Below are 17,781 nucleotides of genomic sequence, written 5' to 3' on the forward strand. Positions count from 1 at the left end.
CTTAGTGCTTAAAGGAAGACACATCCTTCCCTTCAATCTCCCTCTTCCAGGGCCTACTGCAGGAGCCTCATCTTCTTCCTGCAGCTCCCTCAGACCTTTATAGGGATCACCCTTCCCAGGTGGATCTGATAAGCAAACAGGGCTGGCTTGAATCAACCAGAAAAACCTCCCTTAGATTTCAAAACTGAACAGAATCTTTAAAGTAAGTATGGAGAGTCTTTTAAACTCATTAGGTTGCGTTGCTCCCACCTGTTTTATCATTTTCACTTGAAAAAACAATTTCTCGTGTGTGCACTGCATGTCCCCTTCCGGGCCTGATCCACAGAGGATGTGGATGTGCCACAGCTCTCACTTCAAGAGTCTGGCTCTTTAGATCAAGCTATACAACCTCATGGGTTCCCTGACTCAGACCCAAGATGTCAGGCATTGCACAGACACAAAACTTAGAGGTTCAACCCACCACTCTGACTGTAGTTCCATTTTTACTCTGAAAGACACAAAAAATGAGCATGTGCACATCTATGCAAAAACTGGGTGTACATTCATGAGCATGTATTTTCTGTTTGATGACCAGGACCACTGCACGCAGAATTCCCTAATCATGAATGGCCACTGGATCCACGTACCCACAGATCCACCAGCCCTACTCAAAAAAAAAAAAATGCTCAAAAATACACCTTCATATGACAGTTTCATTATTCTCATTTCAAAGCATTTAAAGACATTGGGTGGGGGGGTTCATCTAGAGAATTAGTAAACATGTAGATTTAAGTGTGATCTGTGGTTTTGATACTCAGATTAAACATCCCATCATCCTGACGTGGCAACTGCTAAAAAAGGGGGAAAAGGTCTTTTCCTCACATGCTTCACAGTACTGAAGAGTATAGACTCTTCTTTTTATTTTTCCTTTATTGATGTTAACATGTAAGGACAGAAAGGAAAATGTCATTATCTATGCACTCTACTACAAATCTTGTAAGCAATTTTTCTCTTAAAATTAGTAAGTGTGGACACTTGACAATTTACACTTTTTAAGTCATAAGAAAACTATCAACCTGATAAATAAAGCACCCACATAAAAAAGCCCACAATGTTGTGGAATTACGTTTTTATCTTATCTTAGCTTCTCCCCAAATTTACACATACCACAGCAGCCTTCTGTACAGCACTCTCCATTTGCTATTATTATTTTACTGGGAGAGAGTTATATTGCCTCTCTAGATCTTAAGAATGACCAAAATACTTTTTCAAAGCCATCCAATCTGTCCCAATGGGACTCTCTCATAGGATGCTTTCTTTACTAGGTCTTAAATTCCTTCACAGAGGGATTGTTCTTGTTTTACCAAAATCTGAGAACAATTCTTACAAACAGTAGTGATTTAAAGAGATCTATGTCAGTGGTTCCCTGGGGGTTCAGTTTAATTTAGACACATGCCATGAGGTCCAGTTTAAGTTTTTGTTTGAGCAGCTTTTCAAGCAGACCAAAATAACCTCTAGTACTTCCAGAACACGTGATTCTTTCCTAGTTTCGTGTTTTGGATTTGCAACCAGTTCTAGCTCTCCTAAAAAATTACTTCAGACCTTTAACAAAAAGAGAATAAATTCTCCAACAAAGATGCTTGAACAATAAGATAATCCGAAGAGGTTTAGCATGGAGATAATTGACTATCAGGATGCTCATCATCCTGAGGCAGTGCAGTGGCACTTAACGTACCAGCAATATCAGCTTATCTTGGCAATGATCACTTTGTGGCTTTCATTGCTCACACAATGACACACATCCATCTATTCTTATTTTCTGTTCCAGCCAGAACAAAACTTTTTAAAATAGATTATTTAAAGAGATATGCAAGTACCTTCTTCTTACCTTAGCCTCCAGGAGAAACAGCAAAGAGTAGTCATTATGTTTCTTCATTATAAATTATAATACGTTTCCTAATTTTCATAAAATAATTAATAGTACTGAACCACAGCCCATTAAATAAAAATTGTAGTGGTGGGGGGGAAGGAGATAGAGGAGAGAGAAAGAATAGGTAAAATAAAAAAGGTGATTACATTGAGGGATAGCTCAGTAGTTTGAGCATTGGCCTGCTAAACTCAGGGTTGGCCGTTCAATCCTTGAGGGGGCGATTTAGGGATCTGGGGCAAAAATCTGTCTGGTGATTGGTTCTGCTTTGAGCAGGGCGTTGGACTAGATGACCTCCTGTGGTCCCTTCCAACCCTGATATTCTATGATCCATTGATATTCAATACAACAAATAATGTATTAATTTTCAGAGAAAACAATTAGCTGAAGAGTTGAAACATGCCCCAGAAACACCACAGTGCAGGGAAAACTACTTTTTATGTCTTTATATGCTTTTGCTTCTTTAATTATTTTTTAAAAACATTACAGACTTTGACTCCTAACCTGCAAATAGGCAAGGACTCATATACATCAATTCTGCAATTTACAGCACACAGATAAATTGTCAGTTACCTCAGTGGAGCTCTGTCAAGGTATTTTTCCCCTAGTTTGAACTTTAGCATCCAAAAGTGGGGACCTGCATGGACACTTCTAAGCTTAATTCCTAGCTTAGATCTGATAGCACTGCCACCAGCCAAAATATAGTGTTTGGCACACTTTCTGTTCCCCAAAAACCTTCCCTGGGGAACCCAAGACCCAAACCCCTTGGGTCTTAAAACCAGGAGAAATAAACCATCCCCCCTCCTATCCCCCCACCAATCCCTGGTGAGTTCAGACCCAATCCCCTTGGGTCTTAAACAAGGGGGGGAAAATCAATCAGGTTCTTAAAAAAGAAAAAGAAAAAAAGTAAAAATTATCTCTGTAAAATCAGGATGGAAAATGTTTACAGGGTATTCAGCTCATATAGACTAGAGGGACTTCCCCCCCCTCAGCCTGAGATTCAAGTTACAGCAAACAGAGGAAAAAAATCCTTCCAGCAAAATACACATTCACAAGTTAAGAAAACAAACATAAGACTAATCCGCCTTTTCTAGCTAGTACTTACTATTTTGAACAAGAGAGACTGTTTCAGAAAGATTGGAGAAACCTGGATTGCACGTCTGGTCCCTCTTAGCCCCAAGAGTGAACAACGAACAAAACAAACAGCACAGACAGTCCAAACAAAATGGACAGTAAACAAAGACTTCCCTCCACAGAGATCTGAAAATATCTTGTCCCCGCATTGGTCCTCTGGTCAGATGTCAGCCAGGTTCACTGAGCTTCTTAACCCTTTACAGGTAAAAGAGACATTAACCCTTAACCATCTGTTTATGACAAGCTCTATGAGGAGAAAGCAGCCTGCTCAAGTGCTGTGAATTGCAGGATTGGGGCCTTGTGTCCTCACAGACCCTCACTGCATTCAGTTCGACATATTACTGGCCTCAGGGTCCACATGTGTATGAGAAAAAGCCTTTAAACAGATAATGAAAAAACCCTATAAAATAAAAAAGCCAGACCTCTATTCAGATAATTATAGATCACAGCTATTTTGTACCAAAAACAAGGAAAGAGGAAGAAGGACAAAAAGACCATTAAGTTCTGCTCACAGGCCTACAATACTCTTAATGCTCCAGTCACAATTTTCCCACTCATATCTGAGCTGCTGGGCATTGGATCATGGACACAGATGATATTGAACTAGCCCTGTAATAAAGAGTCATCCATTTAGGACAAACAATACGTATACACCTCACAGCTATCCCTCCTTATGTAAACAGATTTACCTCTATTCTATGCAGGCTTCATTTTTTACCATAATCTGTTTACATTAGAAATGGCGACCATGGAAGCTTTCTATTTTAGAAAATGCTATTAATGCTAATTAAATTGATTCTGCAATATTTTAAGATTCCTACACTGTTGTTTTTCTTATGCTCTAATTTTGGGTCTTCGTCATTAATCTGGATTTTGCAGTTTGAGTGGTCAGCATCAAGACATTCGGAGGTAGTGGGCTGGTCTACACTAATGCTATAAATTGATTTAAGTTACACTAGTTCAGTTACGTAAGTAAGTTGATGTAACTTAGATTGAGTTACAGCAGTGTCTACACTGCACTATGTCAACAGGAGATGCTCTCCCATCGACTTAGTATGTCTTCACCAGACCCGATAAATTGACTCTGCTGCATCGATCGCAGTGGTGCCGATTTAGCCTTTAGTGTAGACGTGGCCTATGTATTTGACACCCAAGCTGAGCTTCTGCAACAAAGCAAAGATTTTTCAGCCCAAGTAGAATTGTCCTGGCTATGTAATATGGACCGGGTATGATCAGAGCAACATATCCCCACTGAGAGGAACAGTTTGGTGATCTGAGTACAGAGTTGAAAGCCATTTGAATCTATGAATCCCTGAATGCCTGAAGTCTAACCTTAATTTCACCAACACTCTCAGTTGCTATGGACAAGATATTTAACACATCTCAGTTTCCCTATCTGTAAAATGAAAAAAAAAAAACTCTCTACTTTGCAGGAGCGTTGTAATGATTAATGAATGTTTGTAAGACATTTTGAAGATGGAAATGCTACTTTAAAGTGCCAGGTAGTATTAATGAGAAGGTATCTGATCAAGTAAAACCTCAGTTTTCAAAGGTACTCAGGACAATGTTTGCAAAATAATGTTTTCAAGCCTTCTGCACCTTTAGTTAAAAAGAGTTTCTCATTACTAGAGGCCAAGACCAAAAATGCTCAAACATGGCTGCCTAAGGTTAGGCAAGTAAATCACAGTGGCCTGATTTTCTGCTCTGAACACCCACAACTTATACGGACTGTAGGCGTTCAGCATTTTTGAAAAATCAGGTAATTTGGATTTAGGTCCCTAACTTTAGATAGCTATGTTTGTGAACAGTGGCCCAATTAATTATCCATTTCTGTGACTGACATAATTGTTACTTTGATCCATAAAAAAGGCAAAGATCAGATCCAGACACTAATTACACTGACTGGTTTTCAGATCTACTCTGGCTCAGGTTATACAGTTTATACTAGAGCTAGCAGTGTCTCAACACCTTACTTCAACATTGTTTGGATAAGAAAATGTTTAAGAATAGACGTTACAGATCTTGCAATCATCTCTGCAATGCAAGAACAATTTCATTCATCTGAATAAGGCAAGGAATGCAGCATTTGATTGGCAACATTCTCTATATTATTTAATTCTATTCATTGCGCATGTAATAGAATGAATGTTCAATTTTAAGTTCAACAACAAATGGGCATTTTTCCATATTAAACTGTTAATGTCAGCTTTGGCGAAGTAACATCACCGGTTATTAATATATATTAATGTGTAACTATTCTAGAAACAATCATAGGCTTTTTTCTTTCTCTAAAAAAAACAACGAGGAGTCCTTGTGGCACCTTAAAGATAACAAATTTACTTGGGCATATGTTTTCGTGGGCCATAACCCACTTCATCAGATGCATGGAGTGCAAAACAAAGTGGGTTATGGCCCACGAAAGCTTATGCCCAAGTAAATTTGTTAGTCTCTAAGGTGCCACAAGGACTCCTCATTGTTTTTAATGATACAAACTAACACAGCTACCACTCTGAAAGCTTTCTTTCTCTAGTTTCTCTTAATCTATTCTACCCCTGCCGATGCAAGAATGTTACCTACAGCAAATTTTTCAGTGCTTTGTCCAATCTACTTTGAAATGTTGCAAGCACTAAAGGTCTTCCACCACTCCTTTTGGAAGATTAATTCACAGTTAGTGAGATGTGTCAATCAGAAAGATTTCCCTGATATTTAGCCTGATGTTTAATTTTTTTATAAATTTAAAAAATAAATACTGTTCTTTGATGAGGAAAGAAAGAAGACAACTTCTTGGATCAAAATACAGTGTAAATTATCAAACAAATCTAAATGCTAGAATAAAAACATAAATCAAAGATTATAATATGATCAATTTAATTAAAATGTACCAACAGTAAACTGTGTTATAGAACTTCTTAGTATTCTGTCATAAACGCCTTAGAACAAAATGTATGCAATATTTACCATTTAGATAAATAAGTAACTTAATTTACATCATGTTCTTTAAGAGAACAAAACACTTCTGGCAGATAATAGGTATAACATAATCCGGTCAATTCAATTACTAGTATCCCCAATTTCTCAAGATGAAAAAATAGAGTATATACCTGCACTTCTATTAGGACTCATTCCCATCTCATGGTTAACTTGAAAAAAGGGTATTTATTACTGTAAATATATAATCACTCCCTGGAGATAGTATGCCAGACACATTCTTCAAGGATGACATCATATCTATTCACAAATATAGTATAAGGAGCCCCAATTACCTGCCTCCTACATATAACTTCACCTCACATATTAACCATGATTATAACATTTCATCAAAGATCTTGGTCCAGAAGCTGCAGAAACATGTTGAGTTTCATACATTCTGATCAAACATGGTTCACTAAGAACGGCAGCTCCCTTAGATTACTGAATTTGATGTACTGTACAGAGCTGCCCTCATTTTATAAGCCTTTAGTGATGCTGAAACACTTCTATTCCATTCATCGAGATTTTATATTCAATATATTGTGATGATTAAGATATACAGGTAGTTACCTTTACTGTTAGTAAGCTAGACAAGACACAGATAGCTTGCTCTGCAGTACAAGTGCTGGACCCTGGTTATTCAGAATTTTGGAATGTCTCTTAAGAATGTGGCTTGGCTTTCTCTGTTGCTCGTCAGTTCCTCTGAACTGCTTCAGCAGTTCCAGGAGTCAGGGAAACAATGAGGGGTGTGGAAAGACTGCCAGGGTGAGGAAAGAGAAAGTGAAAGAGGATAACTTGTGCCATGATAGCTTTGTATATGACGAATTCAGTGGGGACAGCAGGATCCTGTGTTTCCCTTCACAAACTAGTCAGGAACTAATAACTGAAAGAAAAATATTAAAAGGTGCAGGGATAGGGAAGTGACCGATTCCACACCCAACCCCACTAACATACCCCTGAAGGGACCCCTTCTAATTTGCAGAGGTTAGTTTAATCTCTATTCAAGCCAACCCTTTGCTTCAAATCCCAACAATGACAGTTAATGCCAACTGTGATTGTTGTTCTTTGATTTAGACAACTGTCAGCTAACAAAATGAGACCAAACTCATTTCACAAAGGGAAATGAAAAGCTGCCAGTCACTACACAGCTGTACCTAGGCCAGATTTGAAATAGTGACCCAAAGGGAAAAGTCATAAGTCTTCCTGAACGTCTAGTCAACAACAGTTTTGTAGTTTCCTGCTTAAGCCTTTTTTGTTGCTGTCTGCAGATTTTATAGCTGATAAAGGATTTCCTGGCATTATCTGTCAGCATCCTCTGTACAACAGACTGGTTCTGAGACATTTATTACATGCAAAAGAATACTAAAATGTACATAATAAAATGCCATCACATTAAAAATAACAAATGGATAAAAAATGAAAACATGGCTACAATTCATTTCTCTTCTCTTTGCTACCCATTCATTGGTTATGAGCTCAATTTATGCAGAGTGCAATTTGACATCAGCAACTTCCCCCAAGTAAACTACAAGGCTGTATTCACTTTGAGCCATCTATTGTCTAATCTGTGAATCTATAATATGCTGTCTAGGTTATCCTCAAACAGTGTCCAGTGTGATGCTGGCAGATCAGGTGCCAGGTCATGCCAAAGCCACTGGGTCTCACTGAACACTGACAAATGCAGAACTGGAAACCAGTCTGGCTCACTTGTGTGTTAGCATTGTTAAAATAGATATTAGAGTTACACAAATGTGTTTAGACTTTATAGAATGCTTGTAGAATGCTGCATGTATTAATTTTACTTATATACCTCTATCCCGATATAACGTGACCAGATATAAAAATGAATTTGGATATAACGCGATAAAGCAGCACTCCGGGCAGGCGGGGCTGCGCACTCCGGCAGATCAAAGCAACTTCGATATAACACGGTTTCACCTATAACGCAGTAAGATTTTTTGGCTCCCAAGGACAGCGTTATATCGGGGTAGAGGTGTAGTATGTATCTCATATTATAAGGTAATGTTTAAATGTTTGCTCTGTAACTATAAAAATGTTTGCTAAGACCACCCACCCGCCACCACCACCCACTACCCCAGTCAGGGAAGAAGCATTACACAGGGCTGGTCTGCACTACCAGATAAGGCAATTTAACTTACATCGCTCAGGGTGTGAAAAAGACACCCACTCTCCCTTGAGCAATGCAATTTATATCGACTTAAGCGCTGTCCACACCAGTGCTATGTCAGCAAGAGAGGCTCTCTCACCAACACAGCTTCCACCTTTCACAGAGGTGGAGTAATTATGCTGACGGAAGAGTGCTCTCCCATCGGCATAGTGCGTCTTTACCAGACGCGCTACAGTGGTGCAGCTGTGCCAACGTAGCGCTGTAGTGTAGACTTGCCCCAATGTGAAATACTAGTTTACCACAAGAGGCATTATCTCTTTTCCAACAAAAGAAGGACCATGGACACCAGACAAGTCATTGTAGAACATCAACAGACGAAACACTTCACTGATTTCAGGGGCGGGGGGAAGCAGAGGTTATGTGCAAAAGCGCTCATCCCATACCAGCTTGAATGCTGAGGAAGGGAATAAAAATCCCTGTTAAGGAGCAACTGTTATCCCTCGAACTCTGCTTGAGGGACTAAGATTTCAAGGGTACCCAGCTGTTTAGCTTTGGTTAGTTCTAAACAACATATAAAGCTTGCATATAAAGCAGCTACTATTACCTTTGGAACTTAAAACTGTATCTCATTTTCCACCTGAGGCACGTTGCGCATACACTAGGAAAAGTTAGTTTATTATAGGATTGGCTACAAGCGTTGTCTTTGGAGAAAGCTCTAAGGCGCCCTTGACCTGGGGTAAGTGAGTGGGAGTTACCTGAGTACTGATGTTATTCTTGGTGTAAGGGATCATCTATCCCAAAGGTCAAGCTTGCCTGGTTGGCAAGATAGACCAGAGTGCCCAAAGGGACTGTCTGTAACTCCATGTTAAGGCTGTTATAGTGCTTGAGGAGTTCACACCTGATACTTGGTTGGTGAAATCTAAATATAGAACACACAACCAGTTTGGGGTTTATGCATTGTTTTTGACAGTCTGCCCTGAGGTTGGCACTCAGTCGTAAGTCACTCCAGACAGCTTGATAGCAAGCATTTAGACTTTGACATAAAAATCAGCATATTGTACCATGTATGCCCATTCATAACAGTGTCACTTTTATATTAGGATTACATAAAATTATAAATGTGTATTCTTAAAAATAAAGAATTGCACAACACAATACTTTGAAATCCCTTCATAAGAAAAATATGCGCTAATAAGTAGCTTTCTATTTACATTTTCCATCACATATTTTCTTATTGAACAAACATTTAAAGTATTATATTTACCTGCCATTTTTGAAGACACACTTCATGACTTTCCAATCTCTCCTCCTGGAGAAACCAATATCCCTCTGACATCAAATATTTTGTCAGTACTATGAGCACTCTGCCACGTAGTAGCAGATTTCAAAGCAGATTTCCTACTAGAGGAGAACTCAATAATGCTAGTCTACATATTTTCCTGGTGTAGTTTGTTTTATTTACTCTATATACAGGAGTCGTTGAACAGAGGTGGTCAAACAGCATCATAAAACAACAGTACATTATTTCTTCAAAGTCTATACACTATTTACACACTAAGCATTTGTACAACTTTGTAATAGCACCATCTGATGACTCCCAGTGTAACAATATTTTTAAACTACTTCCCAAATAAGAGCTATTTAGAAGAAAAGATAAAGGAACAGGATGATTTTACTTGTCAGAACACAAGTTGTGTGTGTACTGGTTCCCAAAAATGTGCAACACTCCACATTTTATGTATTCAATACAAGTCTGAAAGATTTTGTGGGGGGAAACATGTGACAAGTCCCTACTGTAACAACATTCTGAGAAAGAGGAAACCTGAACCTGTTTTACCAGTACAGAAGTTCATCCACACAGCCACTAAATTGGGGGAGGGTCTCAAACTGGGGACCGTGGTTCCCAGCCAATGGGAGCTGCTGAGCGGGTACTTAGGGCAGGGACAACCCCTGGCTGTACCTCCGAGTCCACCTAGGTAGGGGCCACAGGGACATGCCAGCCACTTCCAGGAGCCACATGGAACTGGATCGGGAACCTGCCAGCTCCACCAGCCCTCTCCTGCCCCCCAGCAGTAGCGGGGGTCCTCGGTCACACATCACCACCCCACCCCTCAGCACCTCTGGGCTGCCCCCGGCTCCAGAGAGCCCAAGTTTTAGTCAGGAGTATATAGTACAAGTCATGGACAGATCACAGGCCATGAATTTTTGTTTACTGCCCATGAGCTGTCCATGACTTTTATTAAAAATAACCATGACTAAAACGTAGCCTTACTGATAGATACTAAGGCCAGAAGGAAGCATCATGATAATCTCTTCTGAATCCCTGTATAATACAGGCTATAGAACATATCCAAAATCATTCCTATAGCAGATCTTTTAGAAAAACATCCAATTTTGATTTTAAAATTATCACTATAACCCCTTGGTAAATTCTTCCAGTGGTTAATTACTTTTACTGTTAAAAAAGTATGCCTTATTTCCAGTCTGAATTTGTCTAGCTTCAATTTCCAGCCACTGGATTGTGTTCTACCTTTCTCTACTAGATTAAGGAACCTGTTATTAAATGTTTGTTTCCCATGTAGATACTTATAGACTGTAATAAAGTCAACTCTTAATCTTCTCTTTGCTATGCTAAACAGATTGAGCTCCTTAAATCTAATCACTAATAGGCACGTTTTCTAGTCATGTAATCATTCTCATGGATCTTCTCTGAACTCTCTCCAATTTATCAATATACTTCTTGAATTGTGGACACCAGAACTAGACACACACATATTTCTGCAGCAGTCACAGACCAGGCAGGGGATAGCTCAGTGGTTTGAGCATTGGCCTGCTAAACCCAGGGTTGTGAATTCAGCCCTTGAGGGGGCCACTTAGGGATCTGGGGCAAAATCAGTACTTAGTCCTGCTAGTGAAGGCAGGGGGCTGGACTCAAAGACCTTTCAAGGTCCCTTCCAGTTCTAGGAGATAGGATATCTCCCCTAATTTAATTTAACCTCTCTACTCCAGACAAGATTTCCCTGTTTATGCATCCAAGGACTGAGTTAGCCTTTTTAGCCACCGCATCACATTGGGAACTCATGTTCAACTGACTAGCCGCCATAATCCCCAAATCTTTTTAAGAATCATTGCTTCTCAGAATAGTCTCTCCTATCCTGGAAGTGTGGCCTACATTTTTGTTCCTACATGTATACATTTACATTTAGCTGTATTAAAACATATATTGTTTGCTGGAGCTCAGTTTACCAAGCAATCCAGACTGCTTTGAATCAGTGACCTCTCCTCTCCATTATTTATCTGTAATCAATTCCTCTTTATCTGCAAGGACACGGTCTAATACAGAAATTCCCTGTGTTGTCTGCAACACTTCTTGAGTTAGGAAATTGTCACCTATTATGTTTAGAAATGCCAACTCCAATATGAATGTTACTTTGCCTTTTTACTATGAAGAACTTTTTAGAATTGTTTACCTTTGTAAACAGTCTTTAATTATATTCCTTTATCTACTACCACTAGAAAAAGGTCCCCTGATTTCTAGCTTTCTTTCAGTCTCTTCTTCTCCATGGAAAGTTGTGGTTTTTCTTTAACATCTTCTTAGCTCTTTTACTATTATGACCATTTTAATTAGCTGTTTAACAATAAAAAGGTAATATAATTTGCTTTGTGGATGGAACTGCAGCATGAGGCTAAACATGTGAAATGGGGGGAAAGAAAATAGTTACTATGAAAAATACTGTAATAAGTTGCACATCTAAATAAGTTATCCTCAGGTCCTCAGTCAAATCATTTTGTAAAAAATTACAACAGCAATGGCTATCAAATCCAATTCTGTTTCAGACGCTGCACAGCTCTCTGCTCTAGCATGCATGTATGCTGAAGCTTAAGATACTAAGAATCAGAGGGGTAGCCATGTTAGTCTGGATCTGTAAAAGCAGCAAAGAGTCCTGTGGCTCCTTCTAGACTAACAGACGTTCTGGAGCATGAGCTTTTGTGGGTGAATACCCACTTCGTCGGATGCATCCACGAAAGCTCATGCTCCAAAACGTCTTTGCTTTTTAAGATACTAAGAGTGTGCGCATGTATGTGTCAAACTACTCTGAGTCCCTTGCAGTCTGCAATCTAGCAAACACAAGAGTTGAAGGGGTGGGGCTGGGGATGAAGGGTTCAGGGTGTGGGAGTGGGCTCTGGGCTGGGGATGAGGGGTTTGGGGTGCAGGAGGGTGCTCCGCATTTGGGGCGGGGAGGCTCAGGGTTGAGGCGTGGGCTTACCTTGTGCAGCTCCCGGTCAGCGGCACAGCGGCAAGTCCCAAGGCAGGCTGCCTGCCTGTCCAGGCACCATGCTGTGTGCGCCCCAGAAGCAGCCAGCAGGTCCGGGTCCTAGGCAGGAGGGCCAGGAGGCTCCACACACTGCTGTCACCTGCAGGCACTGCCCCCTCCCCACCCCCGCTCTCATTGGCCAGTTCCAGGCCAATAGGAGTTCGGAGCTGGTGCTCGGGATGGGGGTAGTATGCAGATCCCCATGGCCCTCCCACCTAGGAACCAACCTGCTGGGCGCTACCGCAGAGCAGTGTGGTGCCAGCTAGGACACGTAGGGACTAGCCTGCCTTAGCGCTGCAGCACCGCCCACTGGACTTTTAATGGCCCGGTTGGTGGTGCTGACAGGAACCACCAGGGTCCCTTTTCGACTGGGCAGTCTGGTCAAAAAACGGACACCTGGTCACCCTATCTTCAGTTGAGGTTACTCTTGGATGCTTCGAAGAAAGGAAGAAGGAAAAAAATAAAAACTACATTGAACTACAAAAAAATATACCTCTAGCCAATAAATTGTGCATCAGGGAGAAAAATCCCTTCCTGACTCCTGCAGGCAACCACCTGAAGCTCCGAAGCATGAGATTTTATAATACAGTAACTCCTCACTTAAAGACTCCCATTTAATGCTGTTTCATTGTTATGTTGCTGATCAATTAGGGAACATGCTTGTTTAAAGTTGTGTAATGCTCCCTTCTAACGTCGTTTGGCAGCTGCCTGCTTTGTCCACTGCTTGTAGGAAGATCACCCCGTTGCAGCTAGCTGTTGGGGGCTTATAACCAGGGTGGACCAGCAGCCCCCCATCAGCTCCCTGCTCCCCTAAATTCCCTATGCTGCAACCGCCCAGCAGGCTATCAATTGCCAGGCAGGTCAGCTGTCCCTCCCCCCACTGCCATGTGCTGCTCCTGCCCTCTGCCTTGCAGCTGCTCCCAGAGACTCCTGCTTGCTGTGCAGAGGAGGAAGGGAGGGGCTAATGTCAAGGTATCCCTCTTCCCCCTGCACCCCGCTTACCCTTCTCCTTGTAGAGCAGGGAGAGGACACGGACAGAGAGACAGAGAGCACCTGAGGCAGCAGCTGCTGTCTCAACTTCCTGATCCACTTAAAAAGACAACGCACTTAAGAGTGGGTCAGCTTACTTAAAGGGGCAGTGTGCATCTCTCTCTCCCACACACAAGGTGTGTGTCTGTCTCTGTCTACTATGCTTTCTCCTCCCCCTCGTGTTCGTGCTGCCTTGTGTGAGAGGCTACATTAACAACAATGTGTTAACTCTTGAGGGCTCAGCCAAGTGCTAGTTCATCATTTAGCAGCAAGGCATTCCCTGGGAAATATCCCTCCCTCTTTCACCCTCTACTTCACCACCTCAACCAAGCTTAACAATCATTATAGCAGTGAATAGTATTAAAATTGTTTGTTTAAAACATATACTGTGTGTATATCTATAAAATATATAGGTTTTTGCCTGGTGAAAAAAATTTCCCTGGAACCTAACACCCTCCCCCCCCCCGCCTTGTTTACGCTAATTCTTATGGGAAAACTGGATTCTCTTAACATTGTTTCGCTTGAAGTTGCATTTTTCAGGAACATAACTACAACGTTAAGCGAGGAGTTACTGTAGTCATTATCTTAATGCAGAGCTGCAAGTCATAAAAACGTGATACAGCCACATACCATAGGCCCCCCCTTTTCCTCCAGCATTTAGGCTTTTCAGGTACTTTTTGCAATAATGTGCAAATATGAACATACTGTGCTATCGGCTAAAGCTTATCCCAATTTAAACACCACTGTTTGCAAGATTTACCACTTCATAGGATAAGCAGAAAAGAATCCTGTGGCACCTTATAGACTAACAGACGTTTTGGAGCATGAGCTTTCGTGGGTGAATACCCACTTCCTCAGATGCATGTAGTGGAAATTTCCAGGGGCAGGTATATATATGCTAGCAAGCAAGCTAGAGATAACGAGGTCAGTTCAATCAGGGAGGATGAGGCCCTGTTCTAGCAGCTGAGGTGTGAAAACCAAGAGAGGAGAAACTGGTTCTGTAGTTGGCAAGCCATTCACAGTCTTTGTTCAATCCTGAGCTGATGGTGTCAAATTTGCAGATGAACTGAAGCTCAGCAGTTTCTCTTTGAAGTCTGGTCCTGAAGTTTTTTTGCTGCAGGATGGCCACCTTAAGGTCTGCTATAGTGTGGCCAGGGAGGTTGAAGTGCTCTCCTACAGGTTTTTGTATATTGCCATTCCTAATGTCTGATTTGTGTCCATTTATCCTTTTCCGTATATATACCTGCCCCTGGAAATTTCCACTACATGCATCTGAGGAAGTGGGTATTCACCCACGAAAGCTCATGCTCCAAAACGTCTGTTAGTCTATAAGGTGCCACAGGATTCTTTGCTGCTTTTACAGATCCAGACTAACACGGCTACCCCTCTGATACTTCACTTCATAGGATAGAATACCTTTGCCTGAAGATGCTGTATCTCTTTAATTTTCATCTGGTGAAGCAAATGCTATTGCCTTCTGCATTCTACTCAGATGTCTGCAATCCCCCTGCTAGCACAAACAAAATTAATAAGAGAGAAAAGCTACTTGACTTTTGCTGTATATCTGACATTTGAATCTGCATTTTACCAACTGATTATTTGTCCTCTGTCACTCTTGTTAAGTATGTGAAATGGGAATCTAAAGTGTATAGTGCTTAAAAGACTACAGAATAATTAGAAGTAACTCCTGATATAGAACTTACTCAGAGGCTATTTCAGAAGGAAGCGTGTGGGAAATTTGGAAAATGATTTAAACAGCACTGAACAAAAAATGAAAATGCATTTGGTTTGCTGTCAACGTATTAAGAAGGAAACCTCCTTGCTGGCAATAAATAAATAGTAAATTTTAATCTGAAAAAAATAAATCAAAAAACCATGCCACAGTAGAACTGTTATTTATTGAGAGCACATACAGACTATACTACCGAGACCATAAACGTAGCACCAGACACTGCATTACAGAATCACTGCATTAGAAAAACTAGCACGTGTTAAGACAATCATTTTCAGGTGTCATATTTTCCTCAAATAAAATACTTCCCCCCCTCAAAACATAAACATGCAAGAGAAGGTTTGCAGGATCCATCTCAATTCTATCATCCTTTTAGGATTCATCTTTTAAATCCAAAAAAAGATTGCAAACAGAACAAGTTGATAAATATCCAAGCATAGAGTCTGTAAAATGCAAAGACAAAATGCAGACTGGTTGCATTCAGAATGGCTATTTCTAGCTGGTAAATACAGAGACCACTCACACCTCCATGTTCTTTTTTTATTTTGTTTCTAATGAAAATATACAGCTGAACAAGAATTGACTTTCTATGTTGCAATTTGTGGGAACCTGACATGACGCATGTAATTTTCTGAAGAATTTTTTAAAATAGAAATACATCATAGCTGTTAGCCTGAACACTTCTCAGAACTTACAATATGATCACCACATTTTTAGGTAATAGGGAAATGTGCTTCAAATTTCAAATACCTCTAACAGGGTGTACTGGCCCTTTAAAACTAGCACAAAAGGCCACTGGGGCCAGCACAACCCTGTTCAAGGATTTTCTGTAAGGAACATACCTGTGGAACAGTGAATATGGCTGATCAGTGTGAAGAAGTGGCCTCAGAAAGGCGAGGAAGAAACCCTGTTGCTGTTCTGGGCTCAAGGACACAATGCCAAAGTGCAGGGAGGCCTGGAACACCTCTCTGCCTGAGCAAACAGCTGAGAACTGTTGCTCAGCACCTGACAAGGCATCCCAACAGGGAGAGAAGTATTTAAGGATTTTCCATTATTCAGAGTCATGTGAATAAGTGAGAACCTCAGCTTTCTTTAAAAATAAATAAATAAATAAATGAGTTCCAGCCCTCATGGGTTGAACAGAAAGGCCTGAAAACATGGCCTGAAGTATATTTCAAAGGTTTAAAATCAAGAAGGCAAATAAAAAGAACCCCAATTTTATTGTTTTTATAAAATTTCATTATTTTTAAGCCAATCTCATAATTTATTGAGGACTGAGTCATGGATTTTGAACACTTGGGATTGGCAATACTGAGCAGGCCCTCCTGTGCTGTCAGCTGAAGAACTTGGGCAGAGAAGAGCCCATATAGGAGAGTTTTGCTTTCTTGTGTTGAAAAAATTCCCCCCTTGTGTATTTGGCCTGCCAACCTGACCACAACAGGAAGAACTGTCTGTTGGTTTTGAACAAACTCCAAAGTCATGGCTATTTTTATTCTTTTGCCTATTACATCATCCATCTCAGATTTTATACTGTGCTCAATTTGTGTCAGGCCCAGATCCACAAAGATACTTAGGTGCCTAAATCCCAGTTGCAGGTTCCACTGCGACCCACAAAACTTTCGCTTGGCTGCTGCCTTACCTTGTAGCCACCTTATTTCACTTGATGCCCACGTTTTTTCAACAAAGGTTTCTAGCTTCCTGTGTTTTTACCTTCAAGCATAGACACTGCTGTCACACTCTAGGTACTCAAATACCTAAGTCCCAGAGCAACCCCGGAAGTGCAGGACAATGTGTGTTTGCCTATCTTCCTACTGGGCCTGATCCTGTATGTGTGCTCAAGAGGTTGCCTACCAGATTGGGCCCCATTCAAATCTGGCCAGAGGAGGAAGCAGTGGAAGAGGAGGTGGTGTTGGTGCCCACCTTCTAACTTTTGTTCCAGTAGAGCACTCACCTGGGATATGGGAGAACCGTGTTCAATTCCCATCTCTACCTAAAGAGGAGAAATGATTTAAACAGGGCTCTCTCACCTCTCAAGAGAGTGCACTAATCACTGAGCTTTGGATACTCTGATGTGTGGCTCGTTCAGTCTCACCTGTTGAAGCCATTCCACTGTGTATAACTACTGAAAGAGTCATTGGGTCAGAGGGAGAATGAGAGTGACAATAACCCTGCAGTCTGGCGAGTAGGGCATTCACCTGGGAGGTAGAAGACCTGAGCTCCATTCCACCTGTTCTAATGACTATTTTATTATTTAGCCAAAGTGGAACAGCTTCAACAGGATAGATTGAAGGAGATGCACACCAGAATATCCCATAACTTAGTAGTTAATGCACTCTCCCAAGAAGTACGGGAAACCCCCATTCAAATCCTTTCTTCTCACCAGGCAATGGAAGGAATTGAACCAGGTCTCCCACATCCCAGGTGAATGCTCTAACAGCTGAGCTAAAAATTATGAAGTTGGCACCACCTCATCCTCCAGCCATTTTGTGTGAATTGAAGCAGACTCCTAACAAGACACCTTTCAGGCACCTATACCATCTGACTTCAGGAGAGGGGTTCCTAGTTG

General features: G+C 41.0%; 1 protein-coding gene across 5 annotated transcripts in view; it reads right to left on the reverse strand.

Annotated features, from left to right (window-relative positions):
• The window catches only part of OSBPL6 (oxysterol binding protein like 6), a 182,745-nt gene that overhangs the window by 138,436 nt on the left and 26,528 nt on the right, over positions 1-17,781 (reverse strand). Inside the window, exon 1 of one of the 5 annotated variants that reach the window (XM_030580621.1) lies at positions 6,581-6,646. The exons of the other annotated variants lie outside the window; for them this stretch is intronic. The gene's annotated coding sequence lies outside the window, so the exon portion shown is untranslated. Of the gene's footprint in view, positions 1-6,580; positions 6,647-17,781 lie in introns of those variants that run through there. 5 annotated transcript variants of the gene reach the window in all.

Source organism: Gopherus evgoodei, chromosome 11, assembly GCF_007399415.2.
Source record: "Gopherus evgoodei ecotype Sinaloan lineage chromosome 11, rGopEvg1_v1.p, whole genome shotgun sequence".
NCBI lineage: Eukaryota > Metazoa > Chordata > Testudines > Testudinidae > Gopherus > Gopherus evgoodei.